Source organism: Gigantopelta aegis, chromosome 10, assembly GCF_016097555.1.
Source record: "Gigantopelta aegis isolate Gae_Host chromosome 10, Gae_host_genome, whole genome shotgun sequence".
NCBI classification, from domain to species: Eukaryota; Metazoa; Mollusca; class Gastropoda; order Neomphalida; family Peltospiridae; genus Gigantopelta; species Gigantopelta aegis.
Window position 1 is genome coordinate 14,979,442 of NC_054708.1, and position 16,098 is coordinate 14,995,539.

Below are 16,098 nucleotides of genomic sequence, written 5' to 3' on the forward strand. Positions count from 1 at the left end.
ATGGTAGTTTGGAAAGTCAGTGAAAAAGGTTCTGGTATCCTTCTTATGCACAGAAACATGAGATACTGTAGAAAAGAATCGCTGAATCTGATACCAGTGTTCTCCTTAGCATCCCTTAATTCACCCTAAAACTTAAACGCCCTTAATTCATCGTGAAAGGCCCATTTTTCATCCAAGAGTTGCCGGTTCTCTTTTTGTCCATAAACAGGGATCACTGATACCTAGAAAAAAATATGAAAATTGGTAAATTTCTATGATATATAAGTATGAAAGTTTTATATTGTGTATATTGAATATTATTGAAATATTTGAATACACGTAAATGTATTTGTGAAGACATATTGACATCTGTCACTGATGACAATAATACTTATAAATACAATCAGCTCCCCTTTTCTTTCTTTATTTGCTGCAAACAAATTCAGATAACTTATATAATAAATGCATGTAACATAATTTATGTTTTTAATAAAATATGGTGGCTATCACCAACTTGTGGATCAATATCCAGTTTTATTATTAGTATGTATTTATTTTTAATCCCAAACAAATGATTTAATACATCTGATATCCCACCCTGAAATGTTTATACCTTTTATTTTATTATTAAAAAATCAACTTACACATTACAAATACACCTGTGGATCACTTCTTCAATAAAAAAAGTAAAACATTATAATTAACATATAATATAATTAATAAATGGAAATATTTCAGAACCATTTTCATATGAAACAATATATATATGTTTGATTGCACACACACACACATGCACACACACACACACACACAGCTCCCTGTTATTTAATTAAAAATATAAATACTCCAGCCACCTACATATTTTATGGCATAATACAATATAAAATATATTCAGATTTTTGTTTTACCCACTATAATGGATCTGTCAATACAAACAAAAAGTTACATAAAACGTTGTTTGTCGATTGACAGGCCTACTGTTCACAGGGTATCTTTGTTTCCATGTCAGTTTGGTGGGGGCTTTTATTATTATTATTTTTTATTTTATTATCTTTTCAATTTTCATTTCAATAAATACTGACGTGTATTAGTATTACGAATGAATAACATACAACAAACCTTGTATAAAATGACGATCTCCGTTGTGGGATGGGCAAAGTTGATTGTTGTCAGCTTTAACTGTTCAACGTTTCGCTTCCACTGTATTTGATGAAACTAATTTCATAATCCTTACTACAGTGACTTGTGCATCTAACAACAACGTATGAAATTACCATGACAAAATACCATTCATCAAAACTAGTCTACACTGATTTAATTGACGGAAAAACATTCGATTGTTCATTACTACTAATGCCAGTATTGTCAACTGGTTTCTTGCCTACCAGCGCTCACGCGGTACCACGTGATCAAAACATGTGACGTCACCGTGGCTTCTCCTATATAATTAACTTTAATCTAAAACCACAGTGTAAAGAGGTGTGCAGAAAAGTACAATGCAATACAAATATCAAGATAAGTATATTTTAAAACTTTATTTTGAAATCAAAGTGTTTTTAAAAAATTTAAATTAATTCTGGTGATTTAAAAGATTCCAAAAAATATTTTTATTGTCAAATATATCGTTTCTCGTCGCCTTCAGATAATTACATTCGACCAAAATGTGGCGCACAGTCAGTGTACACTGACAATGTTCACACTGAGGAAGAGGGTCCGTTTTCTAAATAAACGAATGCGTTAAATATGTATGGCCGACGCATGCGCGGTACAATACTACGTTATCCTTACTGCAGGAGGACTGCCACTCTCGCGTGACTGGCTTAGTGGTAGACCTACTATACAAGCGGTGCAGGAATTCAATGCAATTCAATTTATTGTATAAAACACTCAGGTATGATATACACAAAAATTACAAGAAACACCATAAACTCTCTACCCGTCTGCATTAACAAATGTTAAATGACACCCAAACACTTAGACATAGTATTATGAAGCTATACATACAATTTACGTTAATAAATGTATTTTTTTAAAACATTGTTGGCCCCATGTGGGGATCGAACCCACGACATTCGCGTTATTAGCACGACGCTCTAACCAACTGGGCTAACAGGCCTCACAATAATTGCAGATATTCAAATAAGACTGTTACTGTTATGTGGATATGTAATGTGGAACGTGTATGCTCAATTAATGCTCAAATCTTGGTTATTAATAGAATGGGTTTTTTCTTGGCCGTTGCAGTAGAGATCCAGGAAATCAAATAAAACAATCTGATTGAAATCAGCTGTAGTGGTCTACCAGTGAAGCTGATTTCTGATTGAAATTAAAACACTAAAACACTTTCACGTCTTCATTGTATAATTAAAAGATAATGATAAAGGTGCGGACAAAAGCTTTATAACCATCAGAGTGGAATCAATGAATGAATGTTTAACGACACCCCAGCACAAAGACAAACATCGGCTATTGGGTGTCAGAAAACGTAAGAATATGGAAATCTTATTTACAGTAAGAATAACATTTATATAATTAACTTTAATGTAAAACCACAGTGTAAAGAGGTGTGCGGAAAAGTACAATGTAATGCAAATATCAAGGTAAGTATATTTTAAAGGGACATTCCTGAGTTTGCTGCATTGTAAGATGTTTCCGACTAATAAAATATTTCTACGATTAAACTTACATATTAAATATATTTTCTGGTTTAGAATATCAGTGTCTGTATATTCAATGTGTTTCTGGTCGTTTTAATATTTGTAAGAGGCCCAAACTGGATTTTGTCTTCAAATAATTTCGTACGTACGAAAAAATATTGTCACGGGGATCCTATAATACCCGTAACTGAATAAAACACGATTATCCAAATATCTCTCCTAACTGTATATCTATTAGATCTCTCTGTATCGGGCAGTCCAATACCCGAGTGGCTCGGCTCTAGGTAATCAGAGATAGATCTTATATGAATATATATATATATATATATATATATATATATATATATATATATATAGCACGTTTAGTTCACTAGAAAACACAACAAAACACAATACACTTTGGAATCTGTATTAACCTTAAGCTGACAAATATATTTGCCGCAGTTAATTACTTACAACAACAATAATAATAACAACCCGGAAGTAATCACTTATTTAGTTAATCACTAGGTGTCTAGTTTACACAATATTCTAATCACTTCACCGTGATACAACACGCACACGGGTGATAATTGAGAAACGCTGCCAGGGGAACTTAATTAATAAAGGAATTACAACTCTATTCCTAACTGGTTAATTTGTAATTAACCCTTAACTACTCATTCAGTAACCTTGTAATACAGAATTAATACTGGTACCTATCACAATAAAGACAATAACCTACAGTTTACCTAGGTCCTCTAGGATGACTGGTTAAGCTTTAATAATTTTAGAACAGTGAAGCCTACAATTTACTTCGTCAGATTACCGGAAACACTGTCTAAATAATATTGGTATAATACAGTATTAAAATATTTAAAGTCACATCAATCACATCAAGGTTATACAACAGAGCAGAAAAATATATTTACCACGTCCGGACTGAACTTATATATTTCGTTCAGTGGACGACGTCCGTTCCCCTGCAGCCTTCCTATGTTTCTCCCCGATATATCTAAAATCCTAGCTATTTATTACAAATCCGAATATCGCCTGGGGGCACATCGCGGTACTCCCCCTATCATGTGATATTTCCACAGCGACCAAGACGGCATTTTTGTTTAGATGGTCAGACTAGCTGTCGCGATTCCGCTAGGAATACAAGGTCGTAAAACAGAACTCGCGGAGGTATTACGTAACTACTAGCCACATGGCCTCCACACCTGATCTGGGTGTTTATTAGGGGGTACGGTCGCGCGGAGGTATTACGTAACAAAGTGCCCACCTAGTCTAAGTGCATATTGGGAACAGCTCGACCACCGTCGCGCGGGGATATTACGTAACCACGCTGCACACAGCCCTCTAAAACCATTAACATCGCCACAGGCGAAAACAAATAACAGCATGTACCGTCACACACCCCCACCTCAAAAAGGATATTTCCTCTACTCTAGGAATAGGGAAATATACTACATTAAAACAAAATGTGCGTTAACCGACGCATCCGGGCATTTATAACACATAGTAATAAGGTGACTACCAGTAATCACACTGAGTCTCTGAGTCCCTGGTATACAATAAAATATATAAAAACAAAACCGAAATCAAGAATGTCAACACATTATCATAACGTTCAACTTCGGGACAGGGCATCAGCGATTACATTGGATGTGCCCTTGATAAGTTCAATGGTAATTGGGAATTCCTGCAGAAGACTCCATCTCAAAATTCTCTGGTTGGTGGCTTTCATTCTGTGAATGAAAGTGAGCGGATTATGGTCCGTAAAGACAACCACTTGATGCACTGCCGATTTCACGTAGATCTGAAAATGCTTCAGAGCTTGTACCATGGCCAAAGCTTCCTTCTCTATAGTGGAATAGTTCACCTGGTGTTTGTCAAACTTTTTGGAGAAGAAACTTACAGGATGGTCCAGTCCATTTTCGTCTTCTTGGAACAGCACAGCTCCAGCTCCCACGTCACTGGCATCCACAGCCAGCTTGAAAGGCATTCGGTAGTCTGGTGCTGCCATCACGGGAGGCGAGGAGAGCATCTGCGCTTAGGACGGTTGAATGACTTCTCGTATTCTTCTGACCACTGGAACTTCGTTTCCTTCTTTTTCAGTGTCGCACGTTTTCCAGGTTTTCTCCGATAGGCATGCTGTCGAATCGATGTAGCGTTGGGTTCCAAGCGCACATCCTGGATTAAGGTGTTGGTAACCGTTGGAAGGTTTATAATAATAAAAAAAAAATAATAATAAATAAATAAATAAAGTCTAATTTTAATAATTTATAACTACTGAGTTTAAGACATTAACTGACATTAAAAGACAAAATAAAAAACTTTGTATAAAAAATAATGTCATGAAATAAGCTATTATTAACAGTTCCAAGTTTATCCACACCCTCACACACATACTTCATTTAGTCTCTCTCTTCCACACCTTTTGCACGCACAATTCGTCTCTTTTGTTTTCTGGTGACTACAGTATTCATAATCGTCTTGTTGGCTGGGAGTCTGATCAGCTGCGACCGACGCCTTAACTTTCGCTGTTGAACACTGTCAGTGTCTGTTGCCATGGTATCCGGGTCCTTCTTGTCACAATTAGCGATCCATTTCACTCCCTTGTATTCAACTTTTTCAGTCACTGGGACACTCGTTTTCATGTACGGCTTGTCCAAATTTAATTCTGATGTTTCTGCTTTACTAACATTTTTCTCCTCAGCATGTTTTTCCTGCGTGGCCAATTGTACTGTGACTGCTTCATTCATCCCGTCACTATCACTGTCACTATCATAAAAACACTCGCTATCATGTTCATGCTCACTACACACACACTCATCCTCATTATTCCCACACCTTTCACATAGAAAAATCTTATTGCAGTTTCTCGCGTAATGTCCTTTTCCTTTGCAAAAATTACACACAGTATCGGGGCAATCTTTAATCACATGACTGTCCGACATACAGTTATAACATACTTTGAGTTGGTTGTCATGCAGCACTCTGAAATACTCCACCCCCTCCACTGTACTGAATTTCATTGAATATGGCAAACTCTTTATGTTGGGTGGGAATTTCACACGCACATACCTTGTTCCGTCTGCAATGTGTGTACCCTTATAAAATCTTCTATAAATTGAAGTAATCAGTTCAATATTCAAAGATTTTAATCGTTCTTCAATTTCGTCATCAGAAATATATGTAGGCAAATGCAAAAACGATACCACGACACTATCCGAATGTAGCAGTCTCGCTCTCATCTAGCGACCGTTTAATTCTAACGAGTCATTTTCCGAGATTATCCTAGCTTGAATAACGTCATCAAGTGTCACCTCATACCGATCAGGCCCCTTTGGAACACAGGCGTGAATCACATCCCCTACTTGCTCTGTCAAAAAGTCAATCAACTCACCAGCCGCCATTTTCTTATTATCGCCAACATCAATTACAACTGTGCATTCCTTCTTGTATGATATTTTCTTCTTTTCTTCTCTCTCCATGTCTCCTCCTCCACTCATATCTTTACTCTAACCTCAAAATCTCAACTCAAACAGACTAACAATGTAGAAAACGCCAATTCAAAACTTTCAATACGGGAGCCGAGGTGAAACGTGTCCACCATCGACAAAACCTTAACATGCATAAAATCTTCACATTTATAAAAAAAAAAAAAAAAATAAATGCTGGCCCATGTGGGGTCGAACCCACGACATTCGCGTTATTGGCACGACGCTCTAACCAACTGAGCTAACAGGCCTCTCGATAAATGTAAATGTCCAACCGAGACTGTTACTGTGAATGTGGTACGTGTAACTTGTCACTGTAAATAACTATTGTACAATAATTCCTCATATGCCTCCTCATATGCTGTCGTTTGACGGCCTGAGTGTACCGAAATAAAGTTTCAAGTTTCAAGTGTATGCTGATATTTAAATGTTCAAGCTTTGGTTATTAATCCCCTACTAGTCCAACCGAGGGGACAATAGGTTTCATCTCCGCCCTTCTGTTTGTCTGTCTGTCACACTTTCTTTCCACAATGCCTTGAAATATTTAGCTGAAATTTTGTGAATAGCATTATATGTTCTGTTACAAATCAAGTTTGACTTTCATTGCAATTTACAAAGTTTCACAGTTATGCCAGTTGAAATTAGGAAATATATAACAAAAATTAATTTTCCGGAAACATTTTTTGGCAATGTTTCAAGATAATGAGGTAAAATTTTGTATATATCTTTATCATGTTACAGATCAAGTTTAACTTTCATGACGATTTACCCATTTTTCACAGAGTTGCGGCCCTTGAATTTGGGAGATACAAAAAAAAAAAAAAATTGGGCCCCGTAAGGGAAATGAATCGCTTCAGCAGTACTCTCAGAATGCTTGTTAAATGTTTGTTTTTTCTGATCGATCAAGTGTCCATGTAGACATAAAGTTAATTCATATCAAAAACTGAATCGCCATGCAAAGCTTAAGGGGTAGGATATTTACAAAAAAGGCCATGCATTCCACTACTAGTTTGAATTAATAAATATGAAATGCCACTCCTGACACTAAAACATAGTGAAATTAATTTATGCATAAAATCTTCATATTTATAAATATTTTACAATTATATTTTCTGGCCAATGTGGGGGTCGAACCCACGACATTCGCGTTATTAGCACGACGCTCTAACCGACTGAGCTAACAGGCCTCGCGATAAACGCAAATGTCCAAATTATGAGACTGTTATGTATATAATTAATGTTTATGTCTTGGTTATTAATAGAATGGGTTTTCCTTGGCCGTTACAGTAGAGATCCAGAAATAAAACAATCTGATTGAAATCAAAAGCTGTATAACCGTCAGAGTGAAAAGATTGTAATATAGATCTACATAAATGAAATAAGCCAATTCACACAAACCGATTTCGCCCTGTAAAATGCACACTTACAAGTAGGCCTACATGCAAACCTTCACCGGATGCTTGAGACCTAAAAGTGGCACTTGTTGAAGGCATAAGATGAATATAAGAGAAACGTTTCAATAGATTGTAGATACAAAGCTGATTGACATGAAAAACTGAAACACATCAGGTATGATATTCACAAAGTTTACAAAAACACCATAAACTCACTATCATTCTGCATTAACAAATATGAAATGACTCTCCTAACACTAAGACACCGTATAATTAACATATGTATAAAAACCGACACATTTATAAATATTTAAAAAAATAATTGTTGGCCCATGTGGGGGTCGAACCCACGACATTCGCACGACGCTCTAACCAACTGTGCTAACAGGCCTGACAATAAATGCAAATACTAGTATCTAAATGAGACTATTACTGTGAATGTAGTAGTGTATGCTGACATTTAATGCTCAAGCTTTGGTTATTAGTCCCATACCGGTCCAACCGGAGGGGATTATTGATTTCATCTCCGTCTTTCTGTCTGTCTGTAACACTTTTTTTCAAAATGCCCTGAAATATTGATCTGAAATTTTGTATATTGCTTTATCATATTATGTTACAAATCAAGTTTGACTGTCATGGCAATTTACCCATTTTTCATGGTTTTGGCCGTTGAAATGAGCAAATATATATATTTTTTAATTCCGAAATTTTTTATATATAGCTTTATCATGTCATAGATCAAGTTTAACTTTTATGGCAATTTACACATTTTCCACAGAGTTGCGGCCCTTGAATTTAGGAGATACACAAATGTCTTGGGCCCTGTACAGTACATGTATCGCAGTAGCAGTAGTCGTTAAGTGTATGGTGGGTGTTTTGGGGTGGGTGGGTTGTTTGTTTGTTTTCTTGTTTGTTTGGGGGGGGGGGGGTGGGGGGGGGGGGTGAAACGATTGTGAAGCCAAATCCAGTTTGGGTTACTTACTTACATTAGGACGGCCAGAAACACATTGAACATACAGACATTGATATTCTAAACAAGAAACTATATTTAGTATTTAATTTTAGTCGTTACAATATTTTATTTGACGGAAACATCGGACAATGGCATCAAAAGCAGGGTATTCTCTTAAACTATTTCTTTCACCATGGACCATTTTAAAAGTAATCCATGAATTAAAGTGAAAATGTTAACGTGAAAATTACCTGACTCTGTTCCAAATGTCAGTGCTCTGTCATGCATACTTCTAAAAGTGGGACTTGTTGAAGGCATAAGATGAATAGCTGCCTAAGAGGAACGTTTCAATAATGCGTGTAAATTGTAGATATAAAGCTAATTCACATGAAAAACCGAAACACCCTGAAACACATCAAGTATAATGTTTACAAAAACAGCATGAACGTACTACCATTCCGCCCGAAAATCCCAGACATAGTGTAATGAATCTATGCATAAATTTTTACATCTATAAATATTACCCAAAAAAATTGCTGGCCCATGTGGGGGTCGAACCCACGACATTCGCGTTATTAGCACGACGCTCTAACCAACTGAGCTAACAGGCCTCACGATAAATGCAACTGTCCAAATGAGACTTATGTATGGGTTATGTGAATATGGAACGTGTCCGCTAATATTATTAGATAATTAATGTTTATGTCTTTGTTATTAATAGAATGGGTTTTCTTTGGCCGTTACAGTGGATATCCAGAAATAAAACAATCTGATTGAAATCAAAAGCTGTATAACCGTCAGAGTAAAAATCCGGTAATATAGATCTACATAAATGAAATAAGCCAATTCACGCAAACCGATTTCGCCCTGTAAAATGCACACTTACGAGTTGGCCTACATGCAAACCTTCACTGAAGGCTTGAGACCTGTATGACATTGATAATATTTACAAAACACGGCATGAACTCACCGATGGGTTTGTCGTCTTTATTTAGATGGAAAGAAAGAAATGTTTTATTTAACGACGCACTCAACACATTTTATTTACGGTTATATGGTGTCAGACATATGGTTAAGGACCACACAGATTTTGAGAGGAAACCCGCTGTCGCCACTACATGGGCTACTCTTTCCGATTAGCAGCAAGGGATATTTTATTTGCGCTTCCCACAGGCAGGATAGCACAAACTATGGCCTCTGTTGAACCAGTTATGGATCACTGGTCGGTGTAAGTGGTTTACACCTACCCAATGAGCCTTGCGGTGCACTCACTCGGGGTTTGGAGTCGGTATCTGGATTAAAAATCCCATGCCTCGACTGGGTTCCGAACCCAGTACCTACCAGCCTGTAGACCGATGGCCTGCCACGATGCCACCGAGGCCGGTTTTATTTAGATGTTGCCGTCTAATAAAGACGTCTTATTGACTAAAAGTTCACAATAATTGGGGGCTGGGGGTTCTGCTTAAAATATCAGTGGCTGTTTGTTGTTGTTCTTGTTGTTGTTGTTGTTGTTTTGTGTGTGTTTTTGTTTGTTGTTGTTGGGTTTTTTGGGGATTTACGCATTTTTCACAGAGTTGCGGCCCTTGAATTTGGGAGATACAATTTTTTTTTTTTTAAATTGGGCCCCGTAAGGGAAATGTATCGCTTCAGCAGTACTCTCAGAATGGGGTTTTTTTCCTGATCGATCAAGTGTCCATGTAGATATAAAGCTAATTCATATCAAAAACTGAATCGCCATGCAAAGCTTAAGGGGTAGGATATTCACAAAAGAGGTCATGCTTTCCACTACTAGTTTGAATTAATAAATATGAAATGCCACTCATAACACTAAAACATAGTGAAATTAATTTATGCATAAAATCTGCACATTTATAAATATTAAAAAAATTAATCGTTGGTCCATGTGGGGGTCGAACCCACGACATTCGCGTTATTAGCACGACGCTCTAACCAACAGAGCTAGCAGGCCTCACGACAATTGAATAATCAATCTTCAAATGAGACTGGTATACTAATGGCTTGTCATTACATAAACTCCCATCTATTGTATAACATAAAATAATATTTTATTATTTTTTGTATTAATATATTTTTCCTATTTGATTTATTTCTTTTTAGTTGGAATGTAATAGCTTGATCGACCGTGTTTCTTGGTAAGATAGGCGTATATAAATATAGTGCATGGAAAAGACGAGAGCACATCATCACACTAGAACACTAATCATCGGCTATTGGATGTCAAACATTTGGTCATTTTGACAAATAGTCTTAAAGAGAAAACCCGCTGCATTTTATTTTTTTTCATTAGTAGCAAGGGACTCTTTCCATTCCACACACAGGATAGCACATACCACGGTCTTTGATGTACCAGTTGAGGTGCACTGGCAGTAAATCAGAAGTAGCCGAATGGGCCCACCGACGGGGATTGATCTCAAACCGACTGCGCGTCAACTGATCAAGCGAGCACTTTACCACTGGGCTAGGTTCCGCCCTAGTTCATCAAGATAACCGTCGGGCGTAAACGTAATCCAGATTGAGATTGCAACCGACGTTTAAAGAAAGAAGAAAGAAGTGTTTTATTTAACGACGCACTCAACACATTTTATTTACGGTTATATGGCGTCAGACATATGGTTAAGGACCACACAGATTTTTTTTAGAGGAAATCCGCTGTCGCCACATAGGCTACTCTTTTACGACAGGCAGCAAGGGATCTTTTATTTGCGCTTCCCACAGGCAGGATAGCACAAACCATGGCCTTTGCAACCGACGTTTATTTTACCGAACTAGATAAAGTATATCAATCAGGATAGGTATTCCTAAATAAATATATCCAACTTTAGTTCCAATCTATGATTATGGCATGCCTGAAAATACTGTATTCGTTCGTACTGTTATTTTTTAGTTACAGTTTGTTTTGTTTAACGGCACCACTAGAGCACATAAAGTGTTTTGTTTTTCTTAGCTTATTTGATAGATCGCTTGCTTTCGTAGGATCGAACCACCTCAATGGCGGGGTTTTTCCTGGCCAAGCCAGTGCCCCACAACTGGTATGTGCTGTCCTGTTTATGAGAACGTGAATATAAAAGATAAAACTGTAGCCAGGGGAGATAACCACAATATTACTTTGTAACAAGATCAGTTCCAGCTTAGTGTTTGATGATAACCTAGTCAGTGAAGTCGCATATAATCGTATATTGTCATAATTACACACACACACACACACACACACACACACACACACATACACACATACATATATACATATATATATATATATATATATATATAAAACACAAGTTTTGACAATGTAAATTTTGACAGTATATACATAACAGCATGAGGACAAGACCCAAACATTAAAAGAAGAATGCAGCATACAACACTAGGAGTGAAACAGTTCACACGACAAGCGGAAATAAAAAGAACAGTGATTCGAATCTCGGGGTAAGCTATCTGTGAAGAATAACAAAGGAAATGTTAATTACTGTTTGGGTCATACTCACCGAAGCCTTCTAGCCACATACTGACCAACCTGGGTATCCAAAGTAATTCTGAAATACTTAGCCGGCGGATCTAAGATTTTGAAAAGGGGGCGGGGTCCACAACATTCTAAAAAGAGCAGTTTGAGTTTGTGAAAAGCAACTGAGCTGAGCTCGTAAAGGGATTAAGATCTGTATGGTGGTTCGGAGGCATCCTCCCAGGTAAAGTTTAATAATAAACATGCTGAGAGGTGCGTTTTCGGGGAAATTTAGTGTTGTATATTGTGGATGAATTTTTTTTTTAATGTTATGAAAATGGGCGCTTTAATCATGGGACACCTGTGATCCACTGGATCCGCCAATGGATAGACTCATTTGTTTGGTAGGGGTTGCTTTTTTGTTGTTGTTATTTTGGGGGTTTATTTTGTTTTGTTTTGTTTTGTTGTTTTGTTGTTTTTTTTTGGGGGGGTTCAGTTCCAATCAATGGTGGAAGCGAGTTTTTTCTCTCATTTTCTAAAGCAAGTGCCACAGTTACGCGTTAAATATCTACTGATTCATTATGATGTGGGTTGTGCTAAAATAATCACTTTTTTTTCTTTGCCTTTATTCACGTCGGAAGCAAGGCGTCGGTCTGGACATCTCGCCTGGTGCGCGCTCGGATTGGGATCGATCCCCGTCGGTGGGCTCATTGGACTATTTTTCGTTCCAGCCAGTGCTCCAAAACTGGAATAGCAAAGGCCTGTCTGTGGGTTATTGTTATTGCTATTGTTGTTGCTGTTGCTGGGGTTTTTGTTTTTCTTGTTTTTGTTTTTGTTGCTGTTGTTGGTATTGCTGTTTTTTTTCCTGTTGTTGGGTTTTAGCTCTGTTTGCTGTTGTTGTTTTTACTGTTGTTATTTTTACTGTTGTTGCTGTTGCTGTTGGTGTTGTTGATGCTCTTGCTGGTTCGTTTTTGCTATTGTTGTAGTTGTTGTTGCTGTTTTTATTGTTGCTACTGTTTTTGTTGTTGCTATTGTTGTTCCTGATGTTGTTGTTGTTGTTGTTGCTGTTATTGGTTTTTTTTAGATGTTGTTGCTGTTGCTATTGTGGTTGTTTCTGTTGTAGTTGCTGTTGTTGTTGTTTCTGCTGCTGATGTTGTTGTGCTGTTGTTTCTGTTTCTGTTTTTGCTCTTGTTGTTGCTGTTTTTGTTGTAGCTATTGTTTCTGTTTCTGCTGTTGTTGTTTGTGCTGCTGCTGTTGTTGTTGCTGTTTTTGTTGTGACTATTGTTGCCGTTGCTGCTGTTGTTGGTGCTGTTGTTGTTGCTGATTTTGTTGATATTGTTGCTGCTGCTGTTGTTGTTGGTGCTGTTGTTGTTGCTGCTGCTGTTGTTATTGCTATTGTTGTTGTTCCTGTTGCTGTTTTTGTTGTTTTGGTTGTGGCTTGTTGCTACTTTTGTTGTTGTTTTTTGTTGTTGTTGTTGTTGTTGTTGTTGTTGTTGTTGTTGTTGTTGTTGTTGTGTTGTTGTTGTTGTTGTTGTTGTTGCTGCTGCTGCTGCTGCTGCTGCTGCTGCTTTTCGTGTTTCTGTTTTTGTTGTGGCTATTGTTGCTGTTGCTGTTGTTATTACTGTTTTTGTTGTTATTGTTGTTTTTGTTGTTATTACTATTTTTTGTTGTTTTGGGGGATTTGGGGGATATTGCTTTTTTGTTGCTTCTGTCCCTGGGAGTTTTGTTGTTGTTGTTGTTGCTGTTGCTGTTGCTGTTACTGGTTGTTGTTGTTGTTCCTGTTGTTCTTGTTGTTGCTGGGGGTTCTGTTGTTGTTTTTCGTTGAGGGGTTGTTGTCGGTAGTGGTGTTGTTATTGCTGTTGTTGTTTTTGCTGTTGCTGTTGTTGTTGTTGTTGCTGCTGCTGCTGTTGTTATTGTTGTTGTTGTTGTTGTTACGATGTTGCTGTTGTTGCCGTTGCTGGGGGTTTTGTTGTTATTGTTGATGTTGTTGATGCTGTTGTTGCTGCTGATGTTTTTGTTGCTGTTGTTGCTGCTGACGATGATGTTGTTGCTGGTGGGTTTGTAGTTATTGATGTGTTTTTGTTGTTGCTGTTGATGTTGCTGTTTTCCCTGCTATTTTTGTTGTTGTTGTTGTGGTTGTTGTTGTTGTTGTTGTTTTATACATGTATATAGATATAACAATTTACCCAGGGAACTGATATCAAGAACTGCACATTTAATCACGTTTATGTAAAGCTTCAGGTAAGATTTTCACAACAGTTTAAAATGAGACCATGAACTCCATTGTTAATCATTAAGAATATGAAATGACATTTCTAACACAAAGATATAGTATATGCATAAAGTAATTGTTGGCCTATGTAGGGGTCGAACACCACGACATTCGCGTTATTAGCGCGACGCTCTTTTTTTAATCTTTTTATTTACAAATTCAACAAGATACATTGAAAGAAAAATTAAGAAAATAATTGCTGGCCTATGTGGGGGTCGAACCCACGACATTCGCGTTATTAGCACGACGCTCTAACCAACTGAGCTAACAGGCCTCACGACAAACATAATTTTTCAAATCGGACTGTTATGCGAATATAGATCTTGGTATATATACATGTTGATAAACATGTGTCAAGTTTCTCATGGTGAAGCCTTAGCTATTAATAGAATGGGTTTTAGTTCGCTGTTATGGTAGAAACCCAGAAATAAAACACAGTCACGCTTTGTTATTTTCTAAAAGACATAAAAATTGGTGTGGGCAAACGCTATATATAACTATTGACGGTATGAACCAGAACAAAGGTAAATATGAACCAAACAAAGGTAAATATGAACCAGAACAAAGGTAAATATGAAACAAACAAAGGTAAATATAAACGGGGTGGGTAACACTTATATTAAATGGAAACCAAAAAACTATAAAAATGAGGGAGAAAAAAAATTAAATATATAAAATTAACTTTTGGTCCATGTGAGGGTCGAACCCACGACATTCGCGTTATTAGCACGACGCTCTAACCAACAGAGCTAGCAGGCCTCACGACAAATGAATAATCAATCTTCAAATGAGACTGGTATACTAATGGCTTGTCATTACATAAACTCCCATCTATTGTATAACATAAAATAATATTTTATTATTTTTTGTATTAATATATTTTTCCTATTTGATTTATTTCTTTTTAGTTGGAATGTAATAGCTTGATCGACCGTGTTTCTTGGTAAGATAGGCGTATATAAATATAGTGCATGGAAAAGACGAGAGCACATCATCACACTAGAACACTAATCATCGGCTATTGGATGTCAAACATTTGGTCATTTTGACAAATAGTCTTAAAGAGAAAACCCGCTGCATTTTATTTTTTTTTCATTAGTAGCAAGGGACTCTTTCCATTCCACACACAGGATAGCACATACCACGGTCTTTGATGTACCAGTTGAGGTGCACTGGCAGTAAATCAGAAGTAGCCGAATGGGCCCACCGACGGGGATTGATCTCAAACCGACTGCGCGTCAACTGATCAAGCGAGCACTTTACCACTGGGCTAGGTTCCGCCCTAGTTCATCAAGATAACCGTCGGGCGTAAACGTAATCCAGATTGAGATTGCAACCGACGTTTATTTTACCGAACTAGATAAAGTATATCAATCAGGATAGGTATTCCTAAATAAATATATCCAAGTTTAGTTCCAATCTATGATTATGGCATGCCTGAAAATACTGTATTCGTTCGTACTGTTATTTTTTAGTTACAGTTTGTTTTGTTTAACGGCACCACTAAAGCACATAAAGTGTTTTGTTTTTCTTAGCTCATTTGATAGATCGCTTGCTTTCGTAGGATCGAACCACCTCAGTGGCGGGGGTTTTCCTGGCCAAGCCAGTGCCCCACAACTGGTATGTGCTGTCCTGTTTATGAGAACGTGAATATAAAAGATAAAACTGTAGCCAGGGGAGATAACCACAATATTACTTTGTAACAAGATCAGTTCCAGCTTAGTGTTTGATGATAACCTAGTCAGTGAAGTCGCACTATTGTTGTTGTGGCTATTGTTGTTGTTGCTGTTGTTGTTGTTGCTGTTTTTGTTGTGGCTATTGTTTCTGTTTCTGCTGTTGTTGCTGTCTGTGCTGCTGTTGTTGGTGGGTTTTTTGGTGTGACTAATGTTGCTGTTTTTG

The 16,098-nt window shown here is 37.2% G+C and overlaps 6 non-coding genes across 6 annotated transcripts; all 6 read right to left on the bottom strand.

The window, feature by feature from the left end:
• Positions 1 to 2,020: 2,020 nt before the first annotated feature.
• Trnai-aau lies at positions 2,021 to 2,095 on the bottom strand. The gene has a single exon. It is a non-coding gene; the product is annotated as a tRNA-Ile (tRNA).
• A 4,204-nt stretch (positions 2,096 to 6,299) lies between these two features.
• Positions 6,300 to 6,372, bottom strand: Trnai-aau. The gene has a single exon. It is a non-coding gene; the product is annotated as a tRNA-Ile (tRNA).
• Positions 6,373 to 7,234: 862 nt separating this feature from the next.
• On the bottom strand, positions 7,235 to 7,308 carry Trnai-aau. The gene has a single exon. It is a non-coding gene; the product is annotated as a tRNA-Ile (tRNA).
• Positions 7,309 to 9,004: 1,696 nt separating this feature from the next.
• Trnai-aau lies at positions 9,005 to 9,078 on the bottom strand. Its single transcript has one exon. It is a non-coding gene; the product is annotated as a tRNA-Ile (tRNA).
• A 1,284-nt stretch (positions 9,079 to 10,362) lies between these two features.
• Trnai-aau lies at positions 10,363 to 10,436 on the bottom strand. The gene has a single exon. It is a non-coding gene; the product is annotated as a tRNA-Ile (tRNA).
• A 3,963-nt stretch (positions 10,437 to 14,399) lies between these two features.
• Trnai-aau lies at positions 14,400 to 14,473 on the bottom strand. Its single transcript has one exon. It is a non-coding gene; the product is annotated as a tRNA-Ile (tRNA).
• Between the last annotated feature and the right edge of the window lie 1,625 nt (positions 14,474 to 16,098).